General features: G+C 36.3%; 1 long non-coding RNA gene across 1 annotated transcript in view; it reads right to left on the bottom strand.

Moving 5' to 3' along the window:
• The window catches only part of LOC125754132 (uncharacterized), a 134250-nt gene extending 115800 nt beyond the window's left edge, over nt 1-18450 (bottom strand). Inside the window, exons 1-2 of the long non-coding RNA XR_007407597.1 lie at nt 18308-18450; nt 13495-13575 (exon numbers count right to left, since the gene is read on the bottom strand). This is a non-coding gene — a long non-coding RNA (uncharacterized LOC125754132). The remainder of the gene's footprint in view (nt 1-13494; nt 13576-18307) is intronic.
• Between the last annotated feature and the right edge of the window lie 280 nt (nt 18451-18730).

Here is an 18730-nt window from a genome sequence, read left to right as displayed (position 1 = left end):
AGTTCCGATATAATCATTATACCTACATGAAATGGAAATTTTACTAAACTAAACAAATGGGTTTGATTTGTTTTAGATAAGACAGTGCTATGTAACATCATGATTTACTAACAAGAGGCCTCTTGTTGCACAGCCTGCACCAACTCAGATTTCTCTGCCTTTTAGCCACTTATTTCTCCTAAGCCTCTGCAGTGGAGCCCAACCCTAAGGGTGCTTACCCAGTCCTTGCCAGAGTGACTAATAACTTGGTTGGGGCACAAGCCTATGGCACCTTACTCCATGGACATTTCCCCCTTCCTCCTTCTGCCACAATTGCTAGAGAAGGAACACCTAGAAGGCAAATCTGACTAATTGGATCTAGACAGCCACAGGCTAATCTTCCTCCTCTCTCTTTTCCCATTTGGGCTGCCATAACAGAATTAGCATAAACTGGGTGGCTTGTAAACAATAGAATTTTATTTTTCACAGTTCTGGAGGCTGGAAGTCCAACATCAGGATGTCAGCATGGTTGAGTTCTGGTGAGACTTCTCTTCCTGGTTACGGAATGCTGACTTCTCCTTGAGTCCCCACAGAGCAGAGCATGGAAGAGGAAGCCAGCTCTCTCTTGACTTTTCTAAGGCCACTAATCCCATCATGAGGACTCCACCCTCAGGACCTCATCTGATCCTAATTACCTCATCTAATTATCTCCTAAAGGCTCCACCTCCTAATACCATCACGTTGGGAAGTACAGTTGCAACATGTGAATTTGGGGGGAATGCACTCAGTCTGTAAAATCCCCATTCCACCACAGACTATCCTGAGAAGCAGAATGCTTTATGATTTCTTGGCTGATAGTTCTGATAGATCAAGACATTTGTCCCTAACCCAAGCAGTGGCCAGCAGGTAGCATCTCCTCCTTTTGTCCTTTCCCTGTCCCTTGCCCTCATCTTCACTCCCCTTGGATTGCATTCTAAAAAAATAGAGGCACACAAATACATGCCTTGGTCTCTGATTTCAGGGAAGCCAAGATATCACTGAGCTCAGAAAAAAATCTTGGCGGAACAGGATGTAGCATTCTCAGTGCATTTCATTTTCAGGTTCTCATAGGATCATAAAAAAGCTTTCCCCTGGAGACACCTGAATGCTCAATGGTTGCATCTGCCTTTATTTTTTTAAAAAAGATTTTATTTATTTATTCATGAGAAACACACACACACACACACACAGAGGTAGAGACAGAGGCAGAGGAGAAGCAGGCTCCATGCAAGGAGCACGACGTGGGACTCAAACCTAGGATTCCAGGATCACTCCCTGAGCCAAAGGCAGGCGCTCAACTGCTGAGCCACTCAGGTGTCCTGAGCATCTGCCTTTAGCTCAGGGTGTGATCCTGGGGGTCTTGGGATCTTATCCTGCATCAGGCTCCCTGCAGAGAGCCTGCTTCTTCCTCTGCCTATCTCTCTGCTTTTGTCTCTGTGTATCCCTCATGAATAAATAAATACAATCTTAAAAAAGAAAAAGCTTTCCCCTGAAATGTTGCTTTGTAAATTATATTTTCTGTGATGAATATTTGAAAAGGCTTGCTTTTCTTATAGCTAGTGATAGTTGGTAAAAAATAATAATAATAATACATACATACATACATACATACATAAATAAATAAATCTAGATATTTAAGAGAATTAAAGTAAGCAAAATTATACTGTTTAAATCTACAAGATTTGGATATTTCTCCATAGAGAGAAACAGATGGATGGAGCCGAAATACAAGAGAAACTATTGCCCAGGGCAAGAGGAGTAAAATTCAGGGAGCCGCTCATGAGCAATACAATATCTTTGTTATAATCTATGGTATTTTTCTTCTGTAGGATGTATTGTAACATAACCTTCTTTTTCTGAAGCACTACTGTGTAGGAGGTGATTTGGTGTGACAACAACGAAAAAGGGGTGGGAGTGTATACTGCCATTGCAGGGCAGAGTGACAAAAGAATTTTTAAGAAGTTATTAAAATTAATTGAATCTCAGTTTGTTTGTTTTTTTAAGACAGAGGCAAACAAAAACTATCCCAGAGGAATTTCTGTAAGATTGTAAAAAGCAATAAAACAACATTTATTAGGTTATCAGATAATGGAAGAGTCAATACATGTGAATCTACCATCCTCTTATGGTAGAACGTCTCCAGGCACACCTTGGTGGCTCACTGGTTCAGCCCCTGCCTTTGCCTCAGGTCGTGATCCCGGGGTCCTGGGATGGAGTCCCCCATCAGCTTCCCCGGGGGAAGCCTGCTTCTCCCTCTACCTATGTTTCTGCCTCTTTCTATGTTCTCTCATGAATAAGTAAATAAAATCTTATCAAAAAGAAGAAGAGAAAAAGAAGACGAAGATGAAGACAAAGAAGAAGAAAGAAGAAGCAGCAGCAGCTCTCCAGTATGAAAACAGCATACACAGCATGGCTGGAGTCACTGTGTGTAGTAAGCACATTTGATCAGCATGAGATTGAGATGGAAGGACTCAAGCATTATAATATTTTTACTGCTACCTCACTGGAGAGTGGACTGCCTTAGATACCGCTTGTGTCCTACCCTGACCCACATGGATCACCTTTTTCTTCCAGTCATTGCTGTACTCACCAGTTTTGCACCAGTGCAATCTGGCAGCACTTCCTCTCAGGGGCAATACATGCCTTGGACCTTTGCCCTTGAGCAACTTGCGTTTATGGGAGAGCTAATGTGCTGAGTGGCAATCTTAGATAAATGGAAACAGGTGTCCACAAGTTCATTTTCCCTAAGAGCAATGGGCAATCTAGTGGACAATATTTTGAGAGGACAATTCTGAGGCACATTCTAAAGAGCCCCTCAGAAGCACCTGGCAGGATCCAAGCCCAGTTGCATACAGTGGTATCAGTTCAACTCAAGAATGTTTCCTGGCTTGGCTTTGACTCCTTCTCTCCTTTCACTTTCCCCAGTCACAAGCCAACAAAAATTACCTGCGTACCAGCCCTTATTTCAGGCTCTTCTTTGGGGCCAGTAGGATGGAGGAAATCCAGGGTAAAGAGAAGCCACTAAGGGACTAATTAAAACCTGTTAATAGGATGGTGACTCGTAGTATCCAAAAGGGAAAGAAACACAGTTATTTTGCCAACATTATAGTAAGAGTAGTGAAACACTGAATACATTTTAAGATTTGCTAATTGCAGTAATTTAAATGAAAATTCAACTGGAATATTCAAGTTCACAAAAGCTACCCCTATTTTAAACAATTAAGGCAACTTATGTCCAAGTGGTCATCTTCTAAGAGTGAAGGCTATCTGTTGTTTTTCATTATATTCAAATGGAATGAAGCCAGGACATTGAGGAATTATGGAATTTCCTTACTGCTTTGCTTGGCAGAAATTCCTAGGGCAATTTGAATTCACCTAACTGCAGTTTATGCTTTATCTTTTACATAAATCATGTACAGAGTTTCAGAAAGACATGAGCTATTGGAAAACATGGGTGCCTTTCTCAACATAACAGCTGCTTGTTTTTTTTTTTTTTTTTCTTTTTTGCCCCTTTCCCTTTAAAAATGAGGGGACAGAGGATTTGAACAACTAACACTGTGGATATATTTATACAGTCCCTCTTGTGTTTTTCCACAACAATGGAAGTATTTTCTTTTATCATTTTTGTTACGTCTCATTTAAATTATTTTCTCCATTTTTGTCCTTCTGACTATACGTAATTGATGACCCAAAACACTTTTGAAACAGCTTACATGCAGCTGATGTCCTTACACTGCAGAACCCAGGAGTTGTGTGTGGACAACCCTCAGTTTGCTGTCATGCTTGGTCTATGGTGGGGAGGCCTGGAAGGTGTGCGGTGTACAGCCTTCATAGCCACTTCTCCCAGTAGGCTTTCCATCTGCCCCATTCTATACATCTTTCCCCAAAATAAAAATCATAAATCCTCAGGTAGCACTTATGGCAGTCAATACTCTAGTCTTTACAAAACCAGCTCCATGAATCTTCTTTAACCCCCAAGGAGGTTACAAAACTAAGGTAGAGTAGTCAAATAGCTTCCCAAGATTACACACTTAGTAAGTTCAGGAGTTTTTGAGATTCACATCCAAGCTGTTCGGCCCTGTGTACAATATGTTATTTTTTCTTGACTAAGCTAAACTCCTTGCCAGAGTAAGAGGGATGTAAAGGCAGTGGCAAAATCAAAAGACCATGTAGCAGATACACAGAGAAGCTCCTTCAATGGCAGCCAGTATACTCCAGTAACAATTGATGGCTCTTTGAGCCTTCTACATCATCTGTGGAAAAAGAGTGAGAATAGTGAAAAGGATTCCCATAACTTTGAAAATAGCATGAGAGGCTGGAATGTCAAGATTGTTGACATTTTGATCACTATGTTGATCTACACAACTATGCCTACCCGATTCACATATCAGCCATACCATGAAATGCAGGCCACCCAAATTTGATGAGATTGTTATAAAATTTGGCAAGAATGTGGAGTAATTTTACAGTTTATATTCTGGGGATTTGTAATGTGTCTCCTCCCCATCTTAGAGGGTTCTTATTTAACACAGAATTAACTCTTATTTAACACATGCTGGCAGTAGAATCCTATTATTATATTCTGCTGTTCTGCATGTGCAGAATGTGTTTGTGATGTGGCTGTGCTACTATTGTTGAACTTTGAAAGGACCACCCAATGTAAGTTTCAGCTATAAACAAAAGTATAAATACATTAAGTAGACTCACACTCTTCCAGACTCCTGGGTAGGTAGAGATACTCAGTTAAAACGATAGAGTAAATAAACTCTTCCCTTTGAATGAGTCAAGTCTCATTAACAAACAATAAAACATGGAGGAAAACTTTCAGATAAAGGATATGATCATTGCTGGAGAAAACCTTTGAAGGAGAAAGCTTGTCCTGGTAAGCTCTACAAAACAAAAGTCAATGTGATGAAAACAAAGACTGTATAACATTTGTCTATTTTTTTTTAAAAGCATGTATCTGCATAGCTCTTTAGTTAAATAAGAATTTGGTTTAAAGTAAAAAAGAAATAAGTCACATAGGATTCTGCAGGGGACACAAAGAAATTCCATCAAAGATTTTGGAAAATGGGTATAACTTCTCTAGCTATATCTATGTATACAACTAGAAATAGTGATACAAATCAAGAAACATAGACATGTATGTATACATATGCATATGTGTATATATATGTGTGTAGGTACATATAAACATGTGTATATATAATTTTCACCTGAACAGAAATCTTAAATAGACTCATAAAATCAATTTTTATTCATGGAATGTATGTCACTCATTGTTTTATATGTTATTTTAAATTATATTTTATATACTACTTTGTTATATTTTGTACTCTATTTTAACTTAAAAATGCTGGGGTGCCTGGGTGCCTCACTTGGTTAAGCATTTGCCTTCGGCTCAGGTCATGATCCTGGGGTCCTGTATTTGAGCTCTGCTTATCCCTCTCCTCCCTGCTTGTGCTCTCTCTAGCTGTCTCTCTCTCTCAAATAAATAAATAAAATGTTTCAAAAACAAATGCTTGAAGATAGGACATTTGAGTGTAAAATTTCTCTTCCTTTTTTTTTTTTTTAAGAGGGGGTGGACTAAAGGTAGAGATACTGTCAAGCAGACTCCATGCCTGCATGGAGCCCAACATGGGGCTTGATCTCACAACCCTGAGATTATAACCTGAAACAAACTTAAGAGTTGGATGTTTAACCAAATCACTCAGGCACCCAAAATTTCTCTTCTTTAAGCAGTTTTAAGGCAGTATTTCTAAAGCATGCCTTCCCAACTATATAATCATATAAAAGATAAACCAAAGTTTAATAGCCTGTTCATGTTAAAGATATATATATATATATATATATATATATATATATATATATATGCCAAACATTGACTTACTCAATATAGAGAAATATCTGAGATATCACAGTAATGACAATACAATTTATTTATTTTTTTTTATTTATTTTTTTTTTATTTTTTTTTTTGACAATACAATTTAAATCCTGCTTTGAATTTGGTATAGAATGGCATTTTATAGGTGCATTCATTCTTTTCATTTGACAAGTGTTTATTGAACATCTAGTTATATATAAGATGCAGTTTTGGAAAGGCGTGGAGATTCCAAACACTCAGACACAGACACTGCTAGTTGGGATCTAAAACAAAAGAATATGCATGTCTTCAAATAGCTATAAAACCCTTTAAAAGGCAATATATTTATCTGTCTATGTTATTGAACATCTACCCAGTGCTAGGCAAAGTTATAGACATTCTGTCAACAGCACTAAAAAAGCACACAAAATCCCTATTGTAATGGAGATGAAATTTGTATTGAAAAGACCAGAAAATAAACAAAATATATAAATAAAATGTATAATTGGTCATAGGATAGTAAGTGCTATGAATAACAAAAAGCAGAAAAAGAATGACAGAGAAAGGAGGTGGAATTTTCAGTGAAGTCTTCAGGGCAGCTTTTTCCTTTTAAGTCAATTCTGTTGCTCTGCTCAGGATAGAATGCACACTCCAAAAACAGGGGAAGAAGCAGAGACTAGTTAAGACACTATTGTAATAATTCAGGACGTAGGTAATCATGGCTTAGACCAGGAGGATAGTAATAGAGGTGCTGAGAATTGGTTGGATTCTGAATATGTTTTGAAAATGAAACCAATGCAATATATTAATGGATTTGATGGGAAGTATGAGAGAAAGAGAAGTGAAGGCTAACTCCTAGTTTTTGGTCTAAATAATTGGAAGAGTAGAATAGTCATTTTTAGTAGAATGTTTTTTAATGTTTAAGAAAAAAAAAAAAAACAGAATGGTCAAAGGGTAGAGATGTGTGAGCCTGCGGGCATGAAAAGATAATAATGATCCATTTTATTTGTCTGGAGCCAGAGCAGTCAATCTATTCATTGCTAGAATAAGGAGATAACAATTTAGTAGGTACAAGATAGGGGATTGAAAGATAAGCAGATTTTTTTTAAAGAGAATGGAAAGACTAGTCATGTACTGGGAGAAGATAGTTGCAAAACATATTTGAAAAAGACTAGTATCCAATATATACAAAGAACTCTTAATATTCAATAATAAGAAAACAAACAACCTAGCATAAGATCTGGACACCTCACCAAAGAATATATATATATTTTTTTAAATATATAAATATATTTATATATCTAAATAAATAAATAAATATAAATTTATATATTATTAATAATAATAATAAATATACAGGTGGCAAATAAGCATATGAAATGATGCTTGATAAGATATGTATTTAGGAAATTACAGGTTAAAAGAACACCATTCTACAACCAAATTCAAAACAGAACTTAGATCTTGTTATTTTTAGTCTGCTACTAAGTAAATCAACAGTTCTATACTACGTAAATCAACATCATTTGTCATTACAAAATTGCAGATGTAGTGATATGCCACTATATCTTAATTAGAAAGACTAAAATTTTCACAGGCTGACGGTATCAAATCCAGGCAAGGATGCAGAGCAATAAGAACTCTCATTTATTGCCAGTGGTAATTCAAAATGATACAGCCATTTTGGAAGACAATTCTTAGCAGGCAAAACACAGTCTTACTACACTATCCAAAATCTGTGTTTCTGTGTCTTCATCCCATTGAATTGAAAATTTTACATCAACACAAAAACCTGCACACAAATATTTATAGCCACTCTATTCACGATTGTCCCCAAACTGGGAGCAACCAAGATGTCTTTCATAGGTGATTGAATAAACTAACTTTGGTATACCCATACAATGAAATATCATTCAGTGATAAAAATAAAGAAGCTATCAAGCCATGAAACAGCATGAAATAAACTTAAATGCATATTGCTAAATGAGAAAGGCCGTACTAAAAGATATTCTATGATTCCAATTGTGTAGTATTCCAGAAAAGGCAAAGATAAAGAGATCATTAAAAGAACAGTGGTTTCCCAGGCTCTAGGGAAAAGGAAGAAAGAATATGCAGGCAAAGCACAGATTTTGAGGATAGTGAAACTATGCTGTATGATACTGTAATGGTGGTTATATGACATGCATTTGTCAATATCCACTGAACTATGAAACATACAGAGTTAACTTTAATACAAACTATGGTCACTGGACTTTAGTTAATAATGTATCAATATGGGGATCTCTGGTGGCTCAGTGGTTTAGCACCGGCCTTTGGCCCAGGGCGTGGTCCTGGAGTCCCAGGATTGAGTCCCACATCAGGCTCCTTGAATGGAGCTTGCTTCTCCCTCTGCCTGTGTCTCTGCCTCTCTCTCTCTCTCTCTCTCTCTGTGTGTGTGTGTGTGTGTGTGTGTGTATGTCTCATGAGTAAATAAATAAAATCTTTAAAACAAATAAATATATAATGTATCAATATTGGCTCATTAAATAATCCAAATATACCAAATAATGCAAGATATTATAGGGGAACTGTTGGGGATTGAGTTATATGAGAAGTCTCTAAATAGTCTGTTCAATTTTTTCTGCAAACCTACATGTGTTCTAAAAAGAAAAAGTTTATTAAATAAAAAAAAAGTAAACAGATTTTTATGTGTATAATAAACCCCAGATTTCTAGCAATAACTGAACTATGAGGAGACCAAAAAATAGATTTACAATAAATATTTGAGTGCCATTTGCTTAGAATTATTAAATAAAGCCAAGAAATTTGAAAAGACTTTCAACACAAAAGCAAAAAACAAAACAAAACAAAAAAACATCAAAAATAGATCCTCTATATCTTTTTTTCGCCGTAAACTTGCCAATAACTATTTGGGGCAGTGGTACTTGTTAAAAATATCTATTTCCAGGCCTTGTCCAAGACCCTTGCAACCAGGGGGCTAGCACAGGAAGTTTCACTTTCAGTAGTAGCTAGCAGTAGCTTTTTGTCTTCAGGCTAGATGGTGAACTATCACTCTACACATGCCCTGAAGAAAGAACAAGATGAACTAGAAAAGGAAATTGACAATATAGGAGCAAAAATCTCAGGAAAAAAAAAATGTAGTCCTAGTGAATGTATTAATTGAAAATGAGGTGAAACAGAGTCTATACTCTCGGACTTTGTGAGGAAAGAGAGAAGATGATGAAGCCTGTAAGCGTCCAATGATGATTAGAAGTAGAAGTGGGTGGATTAGGAAGATAAATAAAGGAAAAGAAGAGATACTACTTCCCAAGACACCAAGGAGAAGATATGGACAAATTCTGAAGCAGAGTGAAGGGAGGCTTCTCTTTCTTGTTTATCTTATTTGTAGACGGTCACAAGTTGCTGAGTGGGGCTGGGTGGTATAGAGGGCTTGCCAAATTCCAACAAATTTGGAATTTGTTCTAAGGATAATTTCTCCACAATGAGAACCCAGATGACTCTGAACAGGAAAAAAAAAAAAAAAAAAAAAAAAGAATTGGAATGGTGGGACTGTTGAACCATCTCAGTAATGTTACTATTGTCTCTGCTGTATACAAGAAACAGGAGTGAGGACATCTAAGAAGGTTATGATAAAAACACACACTATGAAATTCGTTTAAAGGGCTTCAAGAAGGTTTATTAATATAGTGCTTTTGCATCAGGAGCTGATTTTGCATGGACTGAGAGAAAGGAGTGGATAAAATACTGAAGGCTTTGATGGGGGCAAAAGTAAGTTCTTTTAAGAGCAGTAGAGAGCAAGAGGTGGGAAATGGGAGTGCATTGTTGGAGGGGATTTGCCATTTCCATTGTTTTTTAAAGATTTGTTCATCTTAGAAAGAGGTAGAACATGGGGGAGGAGCAGAGAGAGAGAGAGAGTCTGTCAGACTCCTCGATGAGCAGGGAACCTGATGCGGAGCTCGATCCTATTATGATCTTGAGATTGTGACCTGAGCCAAAAATCAAGAGTCAGACATTTAACTGACTGAGCAAAAGTAGACCAGACTGACTCCTGGGTATCTAAGAGAGCATCAGCCTGCAGGGTCCTTATTACTCCGCAACCATCTGTGACCTCTTCTGTTTTCTACCTATGTCCCTTGGTCCTCTAACAGTTCTCTGGCAGAGTTGAACCCTGAACCTCAGCTAATTTCCTCCCAGCCACCTTCCCAGTAGAGGACCTGTTTCTACTTCCTTCCCATCATAGTGGATGCACATCCCTGATTTCCAACTAAAACACAGATTATACTGTGTCCATCTTTGGTATCCACCACCTTTTTTTGCTGCCAAACTTAATGACAGGTTCCTTCGATATTAACAACAAAATATAAAGGAAGTCTCTCAATTTCCTTTGGACTTAGTCCTTTTTATGTAAGGCTGTTTCCTGGAGAAAATTTAAGGAGTTTGTCTTCTCTCTTTGTTTAGTTTTCCCTAAGTTTCATTCTTCATATTATCTATCCCTTCCTCCCCACTCCCTGAGTGTCTGACTGTGCTGTGCAGCCAAAGCAGTATCATTCATTACTTGAAAATATTTATTTAGCACCTACTATGGGTAGGTGACACTGAGAATATGGGGAATGCACCACTTTAAACAGCAAAGAGCAAGTGTCTGTTCTTAGTGGCTTCATACTTTCAGTAAGAGGAAGCACAAAGCAAACAAGATATATAATGACACAGCGCCATCAATCTTTTAAAGAAAATTACAGATGGATATAAGGGACAGGAAGTCCTGTGGGTGAGAGCTATTACATTAGGTAGCAGAGTAAACAAAAAAAATAAAAAAATAAAAGAAAAGAAAAAAAAAGAAAAAAAGAAAAAGAAAAAAGAAAAAAAGCTAAAGAAGTGACATTTGAGCAGAAATCTAAAGAAAATAGTGGACTTAGTGTTTTTAAATTCCAAACAGAGCTCATCATTCAAATAATTGGGTAAAGGAGTTGTATGAGATGACAAAATATAGTCTGCAGTCCTGCCTATAGGGGAATGTAAATGATGGCAGGAGCTTACAAAATTTTGAAATAAAGAAAAGCAATGGATTTTGATGTCTCTCAAGTTGATAGTGGAGCAAGCTTGGGAAGAAGATGGAGAACTGATACTAATGTCATCATTCTCATTTGGAAACAGTTCTGGAGGTCAAGTGTGCAACATTAGCTCCTTGTATAAAGAAATTCTTCATCATTATCATCATCTTTTATTAGTGTAAATACACTTTTTGGATGGAAGTATGAATTCACAATCAATACAATTCACTTCTGTTAACGTAAAACTACTGGACCATCAACTGGTCCTTCTAGTTCAACAAGCATAACTAGTTTTTTGAGTAAATAATGAGATTCTGGTCAGCAGTCCCACATACAGGTGTTCAGATTATCTCCTGCATAAAAGTACCACATCTAAGGGGTCGCTGTTCATGTTGAAAACTTATTCTCATTCTGAAATGTGAGGTCAGAGGCAGAGATTCCAAGCCTGATGGCTAAGTCACAGGTTAACCAAGCAGAGCCCTACATCATAAATCCCCACTGGCACACACCCACAGCATGAACACACCTTGCCATCTACATATTCCATCCTCCATTTGAAATAACCATGCACACAGGTGAGGGAGCCCACTGGCACAAGGAAGTGCAAGCCTCCTTGCTGACCTTATTCCTAGCATCTACTTGAATTCCTTTTCCAGCATCTCTGCTGCCATACCCTGACAGAACCCTAACATGGTCATCTCAAATGGAGGGCAGGAGTGTGTAGGCAGCAAGGTGTGTTCATGCTGCGGGTAGTGTGTTCGCTCCATCTAGAGCATGTGAGAGGGTCCTAGAGTACCGAAGGGGCCAGCACCCAGCAGCCAGGCCCACTGCCTACTAGCAAAGCTACCCTGAGGGGAAGCAGCATTCTAAAGGACAGTATCATACCTTAATTAACAGTAAACCTAGATTTTAGTATTCTATATCTAATATTTTTCAGCAAGTTGTCATTTGAATCAGTCTATATATTGGCATAATTATTCTTTTTCTTACCTTTGGAATTGACTGACACTGCAGTATTCCTTATCTGAGAGAATTTGCACTAATATAAATCATTCAATTTGACCCTTTTAGTGATCACATGAAATAAATACAAACATAATCTTCATTTTACATACATACATACATACATACATACATACATAAAGTAACCTTTAAGTTCAATGATATGTGCCCCAGATCATGGAGTCTGTATTTCATGGAGTTAGAATTTGTACCCAGATAACTGGGTCTGCAGAGTCCAAGTGTTTAACCGCACAGGCTAAGCCAACCTCGCCATGCCCTGTGCAGATCCCATCCCATAAGAATAAGCCTATTGCACAATGCGCTTGCAGATTACATGTCAACTGCAATTAACTGCATTAAGATGTTTTAAAACATCAAATCTATGTCATAATAGCTCAACTTCATTGGATGAGTTGAGTGATGATGTTCCTTTCACTTCAATGCAGACTAAATCAAGTGCAACTCACCACTTAGGCTGAAAACCACAATATTTTAATTAGTACTGCTGGATCTTAAACCCCAAAACGTCTTAACCTTGCAAGCAATAATTTATAGATATGTTCCCTTCCCCCCCATAAACCCCATAGTTGGCTTCAAAATAGCATGACATACTTAAATAATTCTACTGCCAAAGTCTTGAAAAGAATATTGTGATACACATACATAGTATTCGCTAGTTTTTATTTCAGTAGACATGTGGGAATCCACCAAATATTTGCTCGAAGAAAGAAGCTTTTGATATGAAACTCTTTTCCCTCAACATATTAGATTCTTGATTTAATGCCTAAAGTAGTAAACCATAAAGGAATATAAAAAGCAGAGAGAAAGTAAGTTCATTGTTATAGAGAATTAAGCATATATATGTAATGTTATTTTTACAAGGCATAAAAAATGTTCATAAAATGCACTCTGTCACCCACACTTCTCAAAGTCCTAGAAAAGTGCAACGCAGCGATATTTTTATATTTCTCAAATATAGATTCTTTTGGAATTTAAGTATCAAACAGAAGAAATTACATCACCTAATCCTTCCTCTCAGATTTTTATTTCTTTACCTAGTAAAATAGAAGTTATTTCCAACTTTAAAACCTGAATTATTTTCAAGCCCAGCTGTTAAAGATTATAGGTAAACTCCTGTAAAACCAGCTTATATTGGCTTTACGTTGGCAACCTCAGTTGACAGAAATAATATAACACATTTTTGGATTTACAGTGCAAAACACAAACTGGATTATGGTAGTACACACAGGTATAATAAATATTAATGGGTGACCTCTCATTTTCTAAGGCTTTAGCTATTTAACAATGTTATCTACCTACTTATAATTGTTTGGCAAATCAGGCACATAAAAGAATGGGTGAAAAGGCAGTTCATTTGAATTATTTCAGGCTTAGTGGTGAAAAACAAGCCACCCTATGTATTTTAAGCAGATGTATGCAATAAAGTAACTTGGGTACTTACAAATCTTTCAAAGGGCTGGAGTATTTGCCCCACTCACGGCTCCCAGAAATGACTCTCAGAGCATAGAATGGACTCTCCATGGAGCAACCACTTACCACAGTCTGGCCACCGCTGGACAACATGTTCAGTGTGTTCAATAACATTCTATCATGGTAACCAATCCAGGGATCTAGGACCTGGAATCAGAAACATGCCCTAAATCTAGGTAAAGAATGGAGTTTGCTTCTAAACCCTTAGCTGCACAGGTACCTGGCAAATGTAAATGCTAACTTTCTAGGTCTTGGAAATAGATGCTGAGTTGGAATCCAACATCTAGCTCACCTGGAAAGTCTAGCTTTGGACTGAACTATGAATATAATTTTTTAAAGATTTTATTTATTTATTTATTTATTTACTTATTTATTTGACAGAGAGAGAGAGAGAGAGAGAGCACAAGCAAGGAGAACTGCAGGTGGAGGGAGAGGGAGAAGCAGGCTCCCAGCTGAGCAGGGAACCCTATGATAGGAGCTCGATCCCAGGATCCTGGAATCATAACTTGAGCCAAAAGTAGATGCTTAGCAGATTAGAGCCACCCAGGCACCCCAGAAGATGAATATTTTTAATGCAAACTAATAAAAATCATGGTTATGGGTACCCACCAATAAACAAATAACAAAACCCCTGGAACTGATGCCTTAATATTATCTCTAAACTTACGGTTTCATGGCTCTATTAAATTGGTAACTCTAAACCTGTTTATTAGCCATTTCTAGTACCCTAAAGTATAGATTTAAAAATTCACAGGCCCAATGAGGGTCAGTTGTTATGCAAAGGCAAAAAGATTGTTGGCAACCTATAAAACAACTCCTGTGGCTGTTGGGCATGGGGACACAAGAGGTAGGTTAGCAACCACCTTGAGGTCTGTATAAAAAGTCACGTTCAGTATAGGCTTTGGTAGTGAGAAATCATCAAGGGAATAATAACCAAACAGATAGCAAAACAAACTATTTAAAATGACAGGTTCACTAGGGAAAGTCTCATTTAATCTATCAATAAGAAATTGGTAACATAGCATGAAGATAGCAAACATAGAGCATTCTAGGTAGCTTGTCAGAAAAGCAAAGTATAAAACACAGCCAGTGTGCTGAGTTTAATGTGTCATGGCATTTGGAAAGTGACAAATTTCTGAGAAAAGTACAAAGTGATGTCTATTATAAGCCCATTATAATAATAATCTTTGAATTTCCAGTTTAAGTCAATAAAATTATACCAGTTACATGGACTGTGATAGGATTATTTTAGTGACCTCTCAAAGTTGTATGAAGAGGCAAAATAACCTATTTTCATGTTTTTTCCCATTTATCTTCCTCAGAAATTCTCATAAATATTATTAAGATATCTATTTAGGCTTTTATGGTGTTTTTGCTTGTTTGTATGTATGTATGTATGTATGTATTTATTTATTTATTTATTTTGCTTATCCCTTGCTCTATTATACAAAAAAACTAAAAATATATTTGGAATAGGATTTCTCACTGTATATTTTTAATCTGCATCAGCAAACTGGTCAATAGTTTCAAATGCTGAGAGGATTTTTTTTTCCAGCACATTATTCAGTTCACATGTGTGGTCAAATGATCTAAAACTTCCTGATGTTCACAATGGTCTACGCAGCAAATACATCTGATACCTTAAATGAAAACACTATTTTTCCCAAACATCACAATCTTGGATATACTCAGTATAGCTTATGAGCAGTGAAAATTGGAGAGCAGCAGTGTTGAATATTGGAGCTTGGCTAGAAATCTTAGGCTGGAACTACCATTTATTTTAATTTCGGTGACCAAATTAATGGTCAGAAAATTTTGTAAAATAACTCATCTCATCATTGAAAAGCAAAAGAAAACAAAAAGTATAAATGGCATTTTAAAGTGGAAAACACAAGAAGCAGATTTGTGTAACTAGTCCTTATTGTCCAAGAACTACGTAACATTTGTCAAGACAGATGAGGGGACCCATTAATGACCATCTTGTCAACTAATTCTATGGTAGGGAAAAACATTGTCAAAAACCTCATTTCCTTATCTCTATGGAAAATGAAGTCAATGGACTTGGCTCTGAGCGTATGAATAAAAATAACTACCATATATCAAGTGCTCACCATTTATGTTGTGCTATAAATATGTTTTAGTAAGGATTTAATACAACGTTACAAGATTGGCCTTATCATACTCACTTTTCAGATGAAGAACCCATAGTAGAGCCAAGCTAAGCAGCTGCATCTAAAGCACACACTGATGATGTCATGGTCAGAACATGACCTACATCTGGGTGGCTCAGAAGCTTGCACCATATGCAGCTCCCTTTTGTTAGTTTGTATTCTAAAGATACCACCCCAGAATGAAGACCTTTCTGTGTCCCTTTTCAGAATGCTGCTAATTAGTCCCCCCAAGTAATACAAGTCAAAGTTGCCTCGGGACTTCCAGAAAATTTCCAGTCAGAAAGCTTTACAATAAAAGGCTTTACAATGAAATAAAAACAAAATTTAAGTTAAAGTAAATTAAAATTAAGATCACAAAGGCCATCAAAATGCTTATTTAGAAAATAAGGCAGAAAAATTTAAGTTAAAGTAAATTAAAATTAAGATCACAAAGGCCATCAAAATACTTATTTAGAAAATAAGGCAGAAAACTAAAGCAAACCCTAAAATTGGAAAGACTCTAATACTTTGAAGATGCATAGGGAAAAAAAAAATTACACCTAAACCCAGGGTTGATAGTTAAAATTTTTCAGCATTGATTTGACACGGGTACTGACCAATCAGAATGATTAATGGATTTAAGACATTATTAGAAGTCAACTGGCACAACATAGTAAATAAAAGTGTTCCTGGGTTCTAACTTGGCTCTTCCCCTTGGTTCAAGGTTGTGTGACCTTGAACATTTTAGTGAGCCCACTGATCTTCAGTTTACTCACATCTGAAATTGGGAAAATATAATCATGACCAATACATTCCTATGGAGATGTCTTGACTATTTCTTGAACTAGTACAGGTCAAGAACTTGCACAGAATCTCCCATATCATGTTAGCTCCTACTCTTATTATTATTACAGGGAAGTAAAAGAAAGATTTAGTAAAATCAGGAATAAAGTTTTGAGAGCCCTAATAAATACATAAAATAGCATAATGACCACAGCACAGTAAATACAGATAACATCAGTACAAATATGAATATACACAACCAAAATCAGTAACATTAGGCCTATTAACATAACTTCTCTATCTCCCTTCCTCACTCAAGACATTTCAGGATCTCCATCTCTACAAGTTTCCATGCAGTATTTGAAAATGTGTTTTACTTGGTTGTGAATAATACATCGACATAAGAAAGCATTTCTCCTTTGTTTCTTTCCCTTTAACTGATGACTCAATGCTTTTCCAAATAAATGCTTCAAAATAATCTCCTTGGCCTCTCAGTTTCTTAATCCCACATCCTCTTTTCTGAATTCCGTCATGATCCCAGAGATTCTAAGAAACTTAAATGCTTAACAAGAAAAATAAATATTTGCATTAAGTGCCTATCATTTATATTATGCTATAAATAGGTTGTAGCAAGCCTTTGCAACAACACTGAAAGATTGACCTTAGCATGCACATTTGGCAGATGAAGAACTTTGCAGATGAACAACTGTCTAGTAAGTGGCAATGATCTTCTCAAGGATGAAGTATTTAGAGAAATGGGTGGAGGATGGATGGTCTTTGGAGACAAACCAAGGATAGTCACCAAGAGTGGTCTTAGCTGTGTCACTTGCTAGGTTAGGCAAGATCTTCAATCTCTGTGTGTCTTTTTCATCGATAACATTCAAGCTATCTTGACCCCAACCATGGAGTGTAGTGACTTCCTCTAAGAAGGCATAGTAAGTCTCTTCCTCACTTTACAGTTAATAAAATTAGAATTCTAATTCAAGTTCCAAATACACTTCCCAAAGCTTATTGATAATACCTCGATTTTTTTTAATGTACCACCTGTTTATCCCCAGATTGAGCAAATATAAACACAGAATACCCAGTTTAATTTGCACTTCAGACAATGTTTTTTTTTTTTTTCACCATAAGCATGTCCCAAATATTGCATGGGACACACTTATATTTTTAAAAAAGTTTATTTGAAAAAAAAAAAAATAAAAAATAAAAAAAATAAAAAAGTTTATTTGAAATTCACATTTAACTGAACATCCTGTATTTTATTTAGCAAACTTCCTCCATTTTTTCCTAATTATTTCAAAGAAAAATAATTTGAATTTGATATGTATTATTTTGCTAAAAATTTGGATTGAAAAAACAGAAAATTCTATTGTTATAAAGTCGAATGTTACATGCATAAGAAAAATCCACTAAATTAGATAGGACTGACTTTAAGTCATATACCATGAAATTCCATTTATTTACTTAAGTCTACAGAATATGGCATTCTGTCTTTGCTTTCCCTAACAAAAGAGAAATACTTTAAAATGTTAGTGAAAGCAAAAATTGTTTTTTAAAGTGACCTTTCAAATAATTGATTGTGGAAACAGATTTATTTTTATAAAATACATCACTTGAATTTGTCAGATTGTTTTATGTGATGTTTGAGTGATTTTTTTTTTTTTTTTTTTAAGAATGGGAGAATGACAGGATTTGATAACACAATGCCAAACATTCAGCAACAGGGAGCAGTCCTGCCAAAGAGGTTACATTTCTCAGTGTACTTGAGTATTTGAACTGTTTTTCTGAACTATTTCTAAAAAAATAGCTCCATTTTGCAGGTATCTTAAGCAACAATATGCAGGAATTATGTCCATAGACTTTAAGGCACACAATTAAATCATTCAAAGAATTTTATTAGCATTCAGTGTTATAAATAGAAAATATGTTTATTACCAAGTTACCTTGGAAGGTAGAGGTGGGAGTTAATAAGGAGTCTGGAGCCAAAGAGCTGACCAAGGGGGCAGTGATGTTTGGCATCTGGCAACCTTCTCTGGGGATTTCCACAGACCTAGTAAAAGATTGCTCTTCTTAAAGCAAGGCAGAAAATGAGGCCAAACTATTGGTTTTTGAAGGTTAAAGATATATGGAATCTTATAAACAGAGAAACCTTCCCCAGCAGATTAATCTAGAAAGCAGTTTTTGCTAATATAAACAGTGGCAGTGCTTATCCAACCACTAATAAATACAGTAATGTTAAGGTGAGCAGTATAGGTGATTAGCTTTTTGCATAAAAGTTTATTGTCTATCTTCGTCTGTGTTCTTAAGCTTCTTTCAACAGTTTACACCAGTAAGACAATATATATTTCTCATAGTCATCTTATTCT

Source organism: Canis lupus, chromosome 31 (genome assembly GCF_003254725.2).
Source record: "Canis lupus dingo isolate Sandy chromosome 31, ASM325472v2, whole genome shotgun sequence".
NCBI lineage: Eukaryota > Metazoa > Chordata > Mammalia > Carnivora > Canidae > Canis > Canis lupus.
This window is presented reverse-complemented; position numbering and strand designations above follow the sequence as displayed.